Raw genomic sequence first — 13,631 nt, 5'->3', positions numbered from 1 at the left:
GTAAGTAAGTAAGTACTTACTTACTTACTTACTTTCGCCTGTTACTCCCGATGGAGCATAGACCGCCGACCACAATTCTCCAACCCACCTTATCCTGGGCCTTCTTTCCTAGTTTTATCCGATTTTTGTCCATTCTTTTCATGTCTGCCTCCATTTCGATTGGTTCATGTTGTGTTGTATCGGAGAGTCTTGCTTTTCCCTTTGTTTATATTGAGACCTACTGCTTCCGAGGCCACTGCTACACTGGTCGTCTTCTCCTGCATTTGTTATTGCATGTGTGATAGAAGAGCCAGATCATCTGCGAAGTCTAAATCGTCCAGCTGCATCCTAGCTGTCCACTGTATCACGTGCTTTCCTCCAGATGTTGACGTCTTCATGATCCAGTCGATCACCAGGAAAAAGAGAAAGGGTGAGAGTAAACGTAACTAAGAATGACAATAATCACTTAATTTTGAAGAAAAAAAGGGATGCGAAATATACTTTGTCTAGACCCTATTTCATTTTCTCTATTAAACAATGTACTAGTTTTCTTTGTATTTTAGGGGGGAAAAACAGTTGACATACATCATCTCGGTTTTCTTTTATTTTTGAAAGTGTGTTCATTCTCAGTGACTTTTCTGATTAATGGGAAAGAATTGAGAATGGATTGAATTTGCTTCAAGGTAAAGTATAGGAATATGGATAATGTAAGTGTATACTACACCGTACTCTCTACTATATTGCCCTGACTTGTTATTGCAATAAGTGAACTAGCTGGAAACATATGTAAGTGTATACAGTCACTCTATCGTTCAATTTAATTCGAAAATCAACGGTAATTCTGAGAATCAGATCATGACATGAATGTTTATTTCTTTGCATCCTTTTATTGTTTATCTAATTCATTAAAATGCAATGAAAATTTGTTTTACAACGGAAAGCCGAATTATATATTCATTTTGTTGAACATGAATGTTTCCCTACACTTAGAAACAATTTATACTCTATTTCAGAGGTAGATAAACTAAATGTTGACAGTTTTTCTGATAGTTGTGTAGCGTAAAGAAGTTTAGCCTGATAATCAGATCTTATTCCCCTAAACGATAAATGACCTACATGGCCTACATTCTAAAATCGTGTAGTTGTTCAACCCCTAATTATTTTTTTTTCTTTCTGCTTCATGTTATCCAATCACTCAGGAGTTTTACATCATGACCTCCGTTTCATTGAATAATCGTATCCTCTTTATGATTCTCATCAGTTCAGAAAATAATAATGTTCCAACTCATAAGTTTATTCGCGCACCTACATTTTCCAAATAATCTCTTTAAAATCTATAGAATTACTGATCAATAACTAGTTAGAAGTTGTGGTATTGAATGTATTGTACGGACTTATAATTCTCTGACCTGTTCAATACATAAACTAGTAGTCATGAATGGACCGAAACCCATGAAAGAACTTAAGTCATGAACGCATTTGAAGGTCTTATATTATAATTAGAAATAATCATGCTATAATGTACAAAACAATTACTATTTTACACAAACACCACAGCACTGTTGAGAAGCTTATTAGCAAAATAAAAGTACAACTTTAACAGTCATGTAAAGGAATTCTTCAAACTATTTAGAAAATTGTTTGACTAACTTCTGTATCATTTTTATCTACCCATCTATAGTAAATGAATGGTGTGACAAATTACCTATGAGTTCAGAACGTCTCAACTTTTACGATACATTAAAACAAACTAACAAAATTCATTGTATTTGTTTGCCAAATAACGATAGTTGTGCACTGTTGTATAGTTATGTACTCGTTTCATGGCATCAATGTATTAAACTAAACGTTTTATGCATTTCCTGTTTTTAGTTAATCTAGTAACACTTGAAAAAAACTAAAGAACTTATAACAGTATTCAGCCATATCTTACATGGATACCATTCTTTCTATCGAAGATATTTGTTCAATTTAAATTATTCAAATTTGAAGATGTTTTCAATCCTTTATATCTTGAATATTTCCTTCCATCAAAAATCTATTTATTTACAGTTGGTAATCAAACAGATATGATTATCTCTCTAGAATTTAGTAATACATTTTTATACCATAAAACCTCTATCTTTCTAAAGAGACTTGAAGACATAAGTTGACATTGAGATTTTCTCAATTCGGATATCATGAAATTTCTTTTTAAATTAATTGCTTTCTCATATGAACGAGTTGCACACTAGTGAATATTCTTTTTTCCCGTCCATTATATTTCACACTTAGCCCACTTTAGAGTACATTCATTTAATTATCCGACATATATCACTCATAAAACGAGTTCACTAACACTATCGCTTACGGCATAAAAATAATTTGGCAGCTCATACCGCTACAGATCAAGTGGTGTAATAAATGCCCAATCTAAGGAGAATTCGGGAAGTGAATGAGAAATTTTATACTTTATAAGCATGTTTTCAATTTGTAGATGGAGAAGAAACCTTGTTTCCGCTAAAACCGAAGAATATACGGATCCAATCTAAAATATTACTATTTCGTTAGTGTTGCCGCAGAAATATCTCATGCCGCATTATTGAATATTATCAGTCGACAGTACATTTCATTCACTAATTTTAAAATCACTGAACATATTTTTGATGCCAATCATAAAAGTGTAATCCATACATTTTGTACTGTAATATTAGCATTCTGAATAACAATTACGAACTAGTTATGGGACCGAAAACAATCCACTTGAGAGTTGATCATTCGTCATAAAATTAATGAAGCGATATATGGTTTTTAATGTTACTTTTGTAACTTGTTTCAAGAAATGCTCTTAATTGCCAAACCTTTATTCTGGTTTAGGAACAAATAAACTTTCTACTAAACATTGAACAGATAACATAGGAAACGTAATAACGATTTTTGGGAAATAGCTCTAAATTGAACACAATTAACCTATTTAACATGATTTCAAGTTTACTGAACAAGTACACAAGATCTTCCAAAGAGCAAAACTACCAAAAAAACCCGTCAATTTATCCAGCTTAATTGGTTCACTTAACTAGAGTTTTCAATTGTTAAACATTTACATATCAAACAAAGTATTATCCATAGTAGAATTTCACAATAACTCAAGGCAAAACAGAAATGAGTATGGATATTGAATTAGGTTTTTATTGAGTTCAAAGTAATTTCATAATTTCAAAGTTAGCGGAAAGTTGTCAGCTGAATTATCATGTCAAATAACATCTTTTTCCATTGTAACCATTTCCAAACACTTGGTTGTTGTTTTAACTTTTCATTCATAAACATCTTTCTGTTCCAAAATATTTCAGGATGGAATATTGTGAAAGGTGAGTACATATAAAGCAATCCACATGTGTAGATAATATGACGACTTTCCTCTCCCTTCTTAATTTTTTTTCAGACTCATTTTCTTCAAACCATTACTTGTTCATTTACATTTCGTGTAATTTCCTTTTTTTTTAATGCAAAATGCATTGGATAATTATCATATAGTCTTGAGATGTGTTTCAATCCATTTATCTAATTGTTTGTAATTAGGACTGGTACTTGTTTTTACCTTCGGAAATCCTTCTTTTTTCTCCCCTTATTTCTCATTCTCCTAGTCTAGTCTCTTTCTGGGCTTTTAACTCACTATTTCTGTCTGACTTTTTTTAAGTGTCTGTACTGTTATTGATCTGAAATGAAGAAATTAATGGAGACATATTGATACATTTGTTATGATTCTGTGTATATAGGTAGATGTTGGTTAAATGTATAGTCATCTATATTCAATGCTATACACATCCAACTTTTTCAATTTCAAAGGAAACTATTTGTAACTATTTTCTTTACTGAAACACAAGAAAAAATGTATGGGATATTTACTTGGATGTTTTTCATGTATGGATTTATAAATCCTCATAGTTATGATATGTTATTGTTAAGTAACGGCAACAGACTTTAGTGGCCCGGGATTTGACTCCAGTTATATCGTATGATTGATAGCTGTCAAATCATTGCTGTCGAAATATACACCCTGGCTATCCTGGTATATAATCATCGACTTAAATCGCGTTAGTGTATAACGGAATCAAATAAGCCAAATACGAGAATGCATTTTGAATAGATGTATCACATACAATCGTTGATCGTAAAGCGAAGCAAAGTGGAGTGAGGCGCAATGGAGGAGGCGAGTGAACAGACTAAATTTAATCGATATTTATAGTAAGGCAAAAATCAGTAACAGACATGTGGTGAGTGAGATAAGAAATGCACGCACACACACACGCTTACATAAAAACAGTCAAGGTTGATAAGCTAATAATTAACAAAATCAAAATGTGACTCAAGAAAATGAATAAATCGACTTGTCCGGGAGCCAGAATAAGTTATGTGGGCTTGACATAGCAACCAACACTACAAGACTACTGGTCTCAATATAAATGAAAGGACTTGAGCAAAACATTTATTTTACCTGAATTTTAACTTCACTGATTAGTATAGTGTGATCTATAGTTAGTTTGCATAATTCTTGACTTAATCTGTGAACTGTAAGTAGTGACTAAATGATTTAATTGTAATGGTCCCATCGCGAGGCTTGAAGGTCTTATGTTTGACTTCTATTTGAGTCGTAGATGTTAGCTGCTGATTAATCCCGTAGTAATGCAAAGTAATAGCTTGTGCACCATGCTTTCTAATGTTTTTCTAGCTAAATCTGGTTGTTATATCAACTATCTGATATATTACGTTTTATTCCTAGTCAGAATATATATGTTTTTCATTTAAGTGAAAAAAACATCGGTGGTAGGTCAGGAAATAATGGCTATATCAGTTTTCCATAAAAAAATGTTGTTTATTTATGTATTTTTCCTTCTATCTACTAGAAATTAACAGAATAATATGATAACTAATGCATGAATTATTTTCGCTATAATTAGCAAATAAAAATAAACCTGGCGAATTATTGTCATTTACTACTTAATTATATTGTTATAGTTTATTTCATGCTTGGCAAAATAATCAGGATAAACTATGGATTGATAGAGTGGGTACATAAGCTACATATGAATCTATAAGATTACGAAACCTTAGTATTTTGTTTTCAGTGATGAACATCTGGAAGAATCATCTGGTATTTTCAAATCATATTGACATAGAGATTTGATGTAATTGTTGAAAAGAATGTTGATTAAGTTCGTATTACTATTGAAAATAATAAATAGTCTATTTAAACAACGTTGCTTATTCTGAAATAGTTTGCAGTGATGAGAATTATGAAACCATGATCAAGATATTGATCCTTTTTATTCTTTTAAATTTAATGAGAACGAAAATGGGTTATTCTGATGTAGTCGATGCGACACAATTTAGTAGGAAGGTTTCACTCCAATATGAGCATTGTATAAACATTCAAGAATATTGGGGAATTTTCATGATAAGCCCAAGCCAAAATGTATTTCAGTACGAAAAATTGTTTTCTTGACTTTATAAACACCCATTGAGGCTAAGCAGCCTCAGATATTCTTTCCATTTTAAGGAAGTCCATTATTTCATATCAACGCGTTTTTCACGTGATTATTAAATTTTATTCAAAGAAATAATTCCATCTCAAATAGGTAATCTATCCATCTGCTAAATATGAAATAGGCATTAATTTTGTCAACAACATTTATACGTTAATAGTCTATATATTTACAATGAGCTGTAGAATCACAGTTGTAGTCAGTTTCTTATATTAAAAACCACTGCTATTTTATTTCTCTATTAGAAAGCTGGATTTGTGAAGATCCGTTTATTTGAGAACATGATAGACAAACTAAATCTAAGGTAAAAAAAAAGTAAGTAGTACTCTGCTGCTTAGTCTATTACAACTGAAAGCCAGTATATTATTATGACTTTAAGCCGGATGGGTTACTCTGTTACATTATTGGCAAACATCATCTATTAGTATCAGATTCTTTTATTCCCTTTTAGGTATGACAGTTTATATTAAAATGTATAACAAATAATGCACATACATATTTCTGAAATGGCCACAAATATCTGGATTCAATATGTATGTCGCTGGAATGTATGTATCCGCATTTGGATATCTGCAGATGAAGCATACTTGAAGATAGGTAAATTCCATGTTTCTCTACTAGTGAACTTATTATCAGCTCATCAATTCTTTTAGTTGCATAACAGCTTTCGAACGTGGTAAGAAACAAGTAGTGTAGGCCAATATAATGCGTTTGCACCACGTGGTGTGAGCCAAGAACTTCACCCATACTACTGATATAATGACCCTATCTACACTATTCTTCAATGTCCAGGTGCATTGTCATTTTGAGCTCTTCTCTCTGCCCGAAGAGCCATGGGGCACCACCTACTTGGCTGGGCGGGTAAATGAGACTTAAACTCCATTTGGGATTATGATCACACAATTCTAAGAATCCCTAGACTAGGGGGAATCAACCGCTCATGCCAGTACACAAATTTAAAAAAATGTCAACGAAACTAATTTTCATAAATAACCTAACTGAGCTATATATATATATATATATATATATATATATATATATATACTCAGCCTTGATGTATAAAGGTTCCGGTCAAAATTTATTGTTAATTCTAAACTAACTGATAAGGTCTTCTTCAAATTAGTTGTTCATTTATGATTTCAGATTGATCTTAAGCAATTCTCTCAAATGTAACATTTCCTGCTTTTACTATAGAATGATACGATAAAGTTCTAGTGAAAATTGAAGAAAGTAATAGTGAAAATCTAAATATTACCGACTAAATTTGAATGTTTAAAAATCGTAAAAGTTGAATTCTCTGAAAATTGTTCCCTAAAATTTAATAATCCCATTTATAAGATTATATATATATATGTAAGCATGTAAGTCTTAGGAAATGTTACTCACTTCACGCTCTTACCACAAGCCGGTTTAGTGTCGACCATTGTTCACTGGTTACGGCACAACTTATGACCTATACTCTCGCCTACCCCTTCCAGGCCTCATGGGCCCTTTCAGAATAGTCTGTACAGGCACCATAAAGAAAGTTTTCTCCAACGTCAACCTCTCTTCTCTTGTAGTCAAGGTTTACAAAATGTTTGCTGAGTGATTCATCATCATTCCTATCAAGCACAACAAAAGTAGCAGGATCATTAGTAGTAGTACGCTTCATCGTTATTATTTGATAATGAGCTGCATTGTCTAAAGAATTGATGCACTTAAGAATTGCATCTGGTGAAATCTATTGCCATGACGTTTCACTATATAGTAAATATTAATACTGGATCTATGAATTTCATCTTTATTGGTTAGATATATAGCCGAAGGTACTGAAGCTGAATTGATTTTGCCTCGTCTGATTTTCTCTTAAAACAATAATTATAAACGCATCCATTTATAAATACTATTGAAGTTAATCAAATTCGTCTATTTGTTTATGACATACTGACTTGGGTCTGTTGCTCCTCATGGAGGAGAATAGGTCACTCACCAGCATCCTCCATCCAACTCTCCTGAGCAATCCTTTCCAGTCGCTGTTCATCCTATTCATGTCCGTTTCTGATTCTCATCTCAGTGTGTTTTTTGACCTTCCACTTTTCCGTTACCCTTCGGGATTTCAAGTTAGAGCTTGCTTCGTGATGCAGTTTGATGATTTCTTCAATGTGTGTCTCACATACTTCCAGCGTCTTTTCCTAATTTCTTCTTCGACTGGAAGTTGGTTTGTTAGTAGGTTGTTGATGATGGTGTATGACCAACGGACATTCAGTATCTTGCGTAGACAATTGTTTAGAAATACTTGTACCTTTTTGGTGACGGCTGTATCAAAATTATGAACAGGTCCTAATAAGACATATTAATTAATGCTTGATACATTTATTTCTATACAGCACATAGTTTCATAAACAAAGGTAAGCAAAAAAGCATTTCACCTGTAACATAAAAAATGATTTCGAAAATGGAAAATTATTTTACGTAGATATGAAGTATAAATCAAGGACTTTAACTCCATACATTAATTTGGATCCCATATAACCTTGCCTGAATAGATTAATGTTTTGTTGTACACACATAAATCATGTAAAGCTGATTAATTCATTAGTTTTTAAATTATGTTTAATATGTTCGCCTTATCTAACTAATGAAACAATTAGTATGCACCAGACAACCCACCAATCAGTGCCGTTCGCTACGTTCATGTATCACACTGTATTTTTCAGTTTAGTTTCATGTTCTCACTTAAATTTAGTGGGTCACCTTGGGTCTTTATTAGCCAGTGATATCACATATAAGCTTGGGATTCGTTAATTTACATGAAAATGCCCCTGGTTTGATCGTTTTAGACTTTGCGTGATCTGGATATCAATAGACTTTAATAAGTTGATTGTTGTGGAGTAAATACAAACAGTTCTCTCTTTAGTTGTAGTGGATTTCTTTGATTCAGAAGTTTAATTTGAATCCTGAACAGATGTTATTGATTCACCTGAACCTTTCGGGCTTTTCCTGAATATCAGATGGGTCTCTTTACGTAAAGCTTTGGGAAGTACGCTCTTAGATTTTGTTTTCGATTGAATAAACATTAATTGATAGTATTTAAATTATAAGACGTCTGAACATTTATTGAACTCAGTTTCAAGATTGACATCATTAAGAGATGAAAACTTTACTGGTAAAGCTTCATTCAGTTCTCATCTACCATCTTTTGTTCAGTGGCATGTTCCAAAATTTGTTTAATCTACTCTTTACGAAATAATCTACGTGATAACAAATCATTTAAATTTTTAATAACTTTTTCTATGTATTGCTTGATTACTTTACAGTTCATGTTGTGGAAAAAATCTGAACATAAGTTTTTACTCATTAGTGATGCATACATGTATGTCTGATTTACTGTGAAATTCCATCTCTATAAATCTTAATAATTCAGGTATTTTTAGTCTAGGGTTTTGTGGAATTTGTCAGATTTCCTTTAATTTACATCACGAAGTGGTCTTAATAAGGTTACTATTAATCGGTCTGTGACATCAATTAGCTCCACAAAACCCCTACCTTAATAATTATCCTGTACTAGCTAGTGACTAACCTATGGATGCAATTCAAGAAGCTTTAGTGAGAGGCCGTGATTAGAAAAGTTTGAACACGTCCGTTGTGAGACATTTATCTACCACAGGCAGTGAAAGATGGTAGAGCAATATCAGAGATTGATTAAAGTTCGACATACGTATAGCTGGGTTCCGGCTCAGTAATCTAGGAGTGAAACGTTCGCTCGCGAGACCTGAAGGTTCCCTCTTTTTTCTATGTCGATTATCTTTCATCCTGAAGTCTCCAAGTGAGAAGTTAGACTTATTTGTCAGAGAAAAAGCAATATATATATATATATATATATATATATGTTTTTTTCCAACCGATGGGGATGCTTACATTTCAGTTTACGTTTGATTAGTCCAACGTATCAATATATTAGGTATTCGTATTTATTTAACAAACAAATAAATACTATATATATAATTCCCTTCTTTGTTCTATCACAATGTATAGTGGCTGTGATGAGTGTATGAAAATCAGTCGACATTTGTTACGGACATAGTTATGGTGCTTTTTGTCCATTATTCATTCTTATTTGATTATATTATTAGTTTGTTATGTTACTAAGTATTAGATATGAAAACGTATTCAATTGGTAAATACTTCAGTTATCTTAGATTATAAATCCGCGATATAAGCAATGTATTTTCGAAAATTAATGATCTGCATTTGTGTTTGCTTCTTCACTGTGACTTAAACGTCATAATGACTGGTTCTTATGTTAAATTAATCCCTACAACACCATTAATTTGCATAATGTTTACTGAGCATTCGTTGTTATTGGATTTTGAAATATTCTTCTGTTGCATGTTTTCAGTACCAAATAAATTGGGTTTCATAGACTGTATATAGTCCTCGAGCAGACTTATTCATACTGACTTTTGTCATGACTATATCATAATACATATAGTGGAACCCAAGATAAATCATTCAGTATAGAATTTTTTCTTGGACATGGATAATTCATAGAATATAGCGAATGGGAATGCTTGTTTTTATTCTAAAATGAATATTAACTTGAGATTTTTAGTCAGTGAATGGAAAGTTAAGTAATAACTAATTAAAGTTACAAGAAGAGATGAATCTATTCTCCTTTTTATAATTCAGTGTTATTCATAAATCAATTAGTGAAAATTGTAGTAATATAACCTGAAGCAAAATGCAAATAAGTCTAGTCTGTTATTTTGTTCTAAATTCCAACTGTTCTCACATTTATGATTTTCAGTACGGATTTCGAGGAACTATTAAATGATTGCTCTCTAGCAAATGCTGACAAAACAACTTCAAATTCAGTTTCACTTAGAAGAAAACCATGTTTAAACAGAGTTTATGTGGTTTACAGTGAAGTCAAGTTACATTGCTATTTGACGTATTTTGAAATATAACCTATTAGATTTGGTTTCACTGGTTTAAATTCGTAAAACCCGATAAAGAAGGACATTTCTCATCATCATAGCATCCATTTTCATCAGTATTATACTATATAAATATTGACCAAAAAGATACATATGATTATAAGTCAGTTTTTGAGATATGTGATGGAATATAAGTGTTTTTCAGATCAGTAACCAGGTGATCAAGCTTCATTTTAGTTTACCATATCGTTTTGTTCACAAAATGCTATGATACTTTTGTTCAATAACTTGACCAATTTTCAGATTCTTTAAGAAAGCTCTGATTTTACTTTGGTTTATTCTAACTGATAGTGTTTCCATAATTGAGGTGTAAGGCCACGGTAATGATATCAAGTGTAATAAGCCGTACTTTTTGTGTAAGTTTTACCGGTTTTCCTCTTATTGGATATTGGAAGATTATAGTACTACTGATCTGAACCAGGTTACTTGAACCAAGGAAAGCTATTTCTAGGCGTTTTTCCTTTGAATGTACACCCTATTTTATATGACTACTCAAGGACTGATTGCTAAAAAGATGCAAGATTGCTTTTTCAACTAAAGAGTCCTTTTTTATTCCACTAACGGGTTCACTGGTAAGCGTTTTATCTGATTTAATAATTTCGTCTGAAACTTAGTGCTTCCCTTACTCATCACTGTTTTTCAATAAATGAGTAACAAAATGTACTTTTTCCAGATAAAGTAATTGATTTCCACTTAACCAACTCAAAATAAAATTATTTGGTTACAAATTAAAATCACACTTGCCATATTTTGTGGCAGAATAAAGATGAATTCGATTAACTATCAGACAATCATTGGATTGACATAATGTGGTTTAATTTCTGTTCATTGTCAGTTTTTCAAGATTCACTGAGTGAAGAGGAAATATCTGAACTCGAATTTTGTACTCAAACGTTAAATCTCATGACTTATGTTATTATCAGTAATTATTTATGTGATAACAACTTCGTTTCTCAAAGTCATTCAGTTTTAAGATAAACTCAGAATATAGTTGATAATGTCGTCGATGAAACATGGTATGGTAGACAAGTAACTAAGTATTCTTCTTAAAGCTTTGCTTGAAAAGGTTTTTTCATGTTCCTACAGTTTTTTTTCAGAATAATACGTCAGCTCATTAGACTTTATTTATTTAAACTGGTAAACATTGACTTACCATGTGGTTTCTTTTTCTAGAATAACATAAATGATAAATTATGAAGAAAGAATAACAACACTTATAATTATACATGTAAGTGATAAGGATAAATTTACTAGGTTACATTTGTGAAGATAGATGTTACTGTGTTCTGATTGTGAAGGAGAAAACGTCCCATCTGCATAAGAAGTTTCACCAGTACTGTCCAAAGAAGTTCGAAAAGCGCTTTTGATAAGAAAATCACGTTTCCAGGATCATCAAAGAATATCTCAAAAAGAAGTAAAGGATTACAATAAATCTCATTCAGTGCTACACCCACTAATGATGGCAGAGAGAATGATAAAGAACATTTTGATAATAAGCTGAAGTTGTAGGAAAAAACAGAGTTGTTGATGCGGCTTCAAATCATCATCTCTTTATGGCCTAGCTAAAGCTAAAGCTAAAGAATCACTGAAAATTTGTGCACGCACTACTACACAGGTTTGTTGCAAACTTCTTTCGAGATATCCACAGGCTCAGAGAGTTCAACACAGCCTTCCATATCAAGTCAAAAGACTTACAAGATGTACTGGAAGAAAAAACCGTGGCGAGACTATAATTTATGGACGAGCCACTCTCAGGCGAGTGAGCTATTTCAGGGTCACGGTGCCTATTTCAATACCTAATACTCACATACTATTAGTTTACAGCGGATCGTTGTAGTTGAGCGGCTACAACGGATAGGGTTACTGAGAAGTTCCTTTATTTGTGATTACGCTGTTCAAATGACTGCTGGAAATTGTGAAGACTCTTGTGATGATGTATTTCGATGTAATATATGTTGGAGGAAAAAGTTTACTAGAACGGGGACTTTTTCACTCGATTCCGATTGACACTAAGACAGCCTATGATTGTTGAGAACTAAATAATAAAAGCACCAGTAACACTGGCTGCAACCTTTGCAGATGTTACCAAAGTGTTGGGAAGATCCAGAAAATTCCCCGAAAAAACAAAAGCAAAAAAGCTCTGAAAACGCTGAGAAAAATCTTATCCACTCAGAATTCAATAGAATTTTTGCCGGAAACATCTAGGAAGGTAGAAGTCACATGTCGCGTTTCTGATAGGACGATTACCTATACTGCTACTATGTTTAGTAGCGTTCCAGGATTTTCCGGAAGCCCAAGGCCATCTAAAATGCTATAGAATCCCTAGATTTTCTGTACATGAAGAAACATTGGAGTAAAGCGTTTCTTCCATATTTTCTCTCGTGTTTATGTGTCTGTTTAGATTTGGCCTGGGGGTTACTAGAAGGGCTTAGGAACCGAATCTAGCGTTCAGTTAGGAGAATTATCATAAAGCTTCTGTATTTCAATGGTATGAGTGCTATCGAGATACACGTGCAATGAAAACGACAAGCTTGAGTCAGTCGTCTGGAGGGATCGGGAGAATCGTAGATGTCGACGAGGCAGTCGTTATAAAATTCAGTACGGGAAAAAGTGTTAAACAAGACTATGTAAGTAGCTCTTCCGTAAGTATACTTAAAAGGTTCTTGGTATATATGATAGATCCTCTCAAAAGGAACACTTCCAGCTCATAAGAAACCGAAAGGCTACAAGGATAATACCAATCATACGTGAGTATGTGCAACCGGGTACTACAATATACACGGACGACTGGGAAACATATCCATACCTATCTAGACTTGGTTACGTGTATCGTGTCGTTGTCCACTAGCCACATTTTGTAGACCCTACCATCAGAGTACACACTAATAATATAAAAACATTGTGTCCGAAACTAAAAGAATTTTCGCGAACTTATCATGGCTACAAAAGTCGACTATTATGGAGTCACATGAATGAATTCCTGTATCGCATGATTTAAATTTTCAGAACTGCACACCCTCCTTCTAACCTTGAAAAGTTTTCAAACCATGTCAAAGAAGTGTATCCGTTCTAATTTTTTGTTGTTGTATAGAGCATTCTTACTGTATACTAACTGTCTTTTGATTAACTAACATTTCTCAAAACCATTTAGATT

Source organism: Schistosoma mansoni, assembly GCF_000237925.1.
Source record: "Schistosoma mansoni, WGS project CABG00000000 data, supercontig 0111, strain Puerto Rico, whole genome shotgun sequence".
In the NCBI taxonomy this organism is placed as follows: Eukaryota; Metazoa; Platyhelminthes; class Trematoda; order Strigeidida; family Schistosomatidae; genus Schistosoma; species Schistosoma mansoni.
This window is presented reverse-complemented; position numbering follows the sequence as displayed.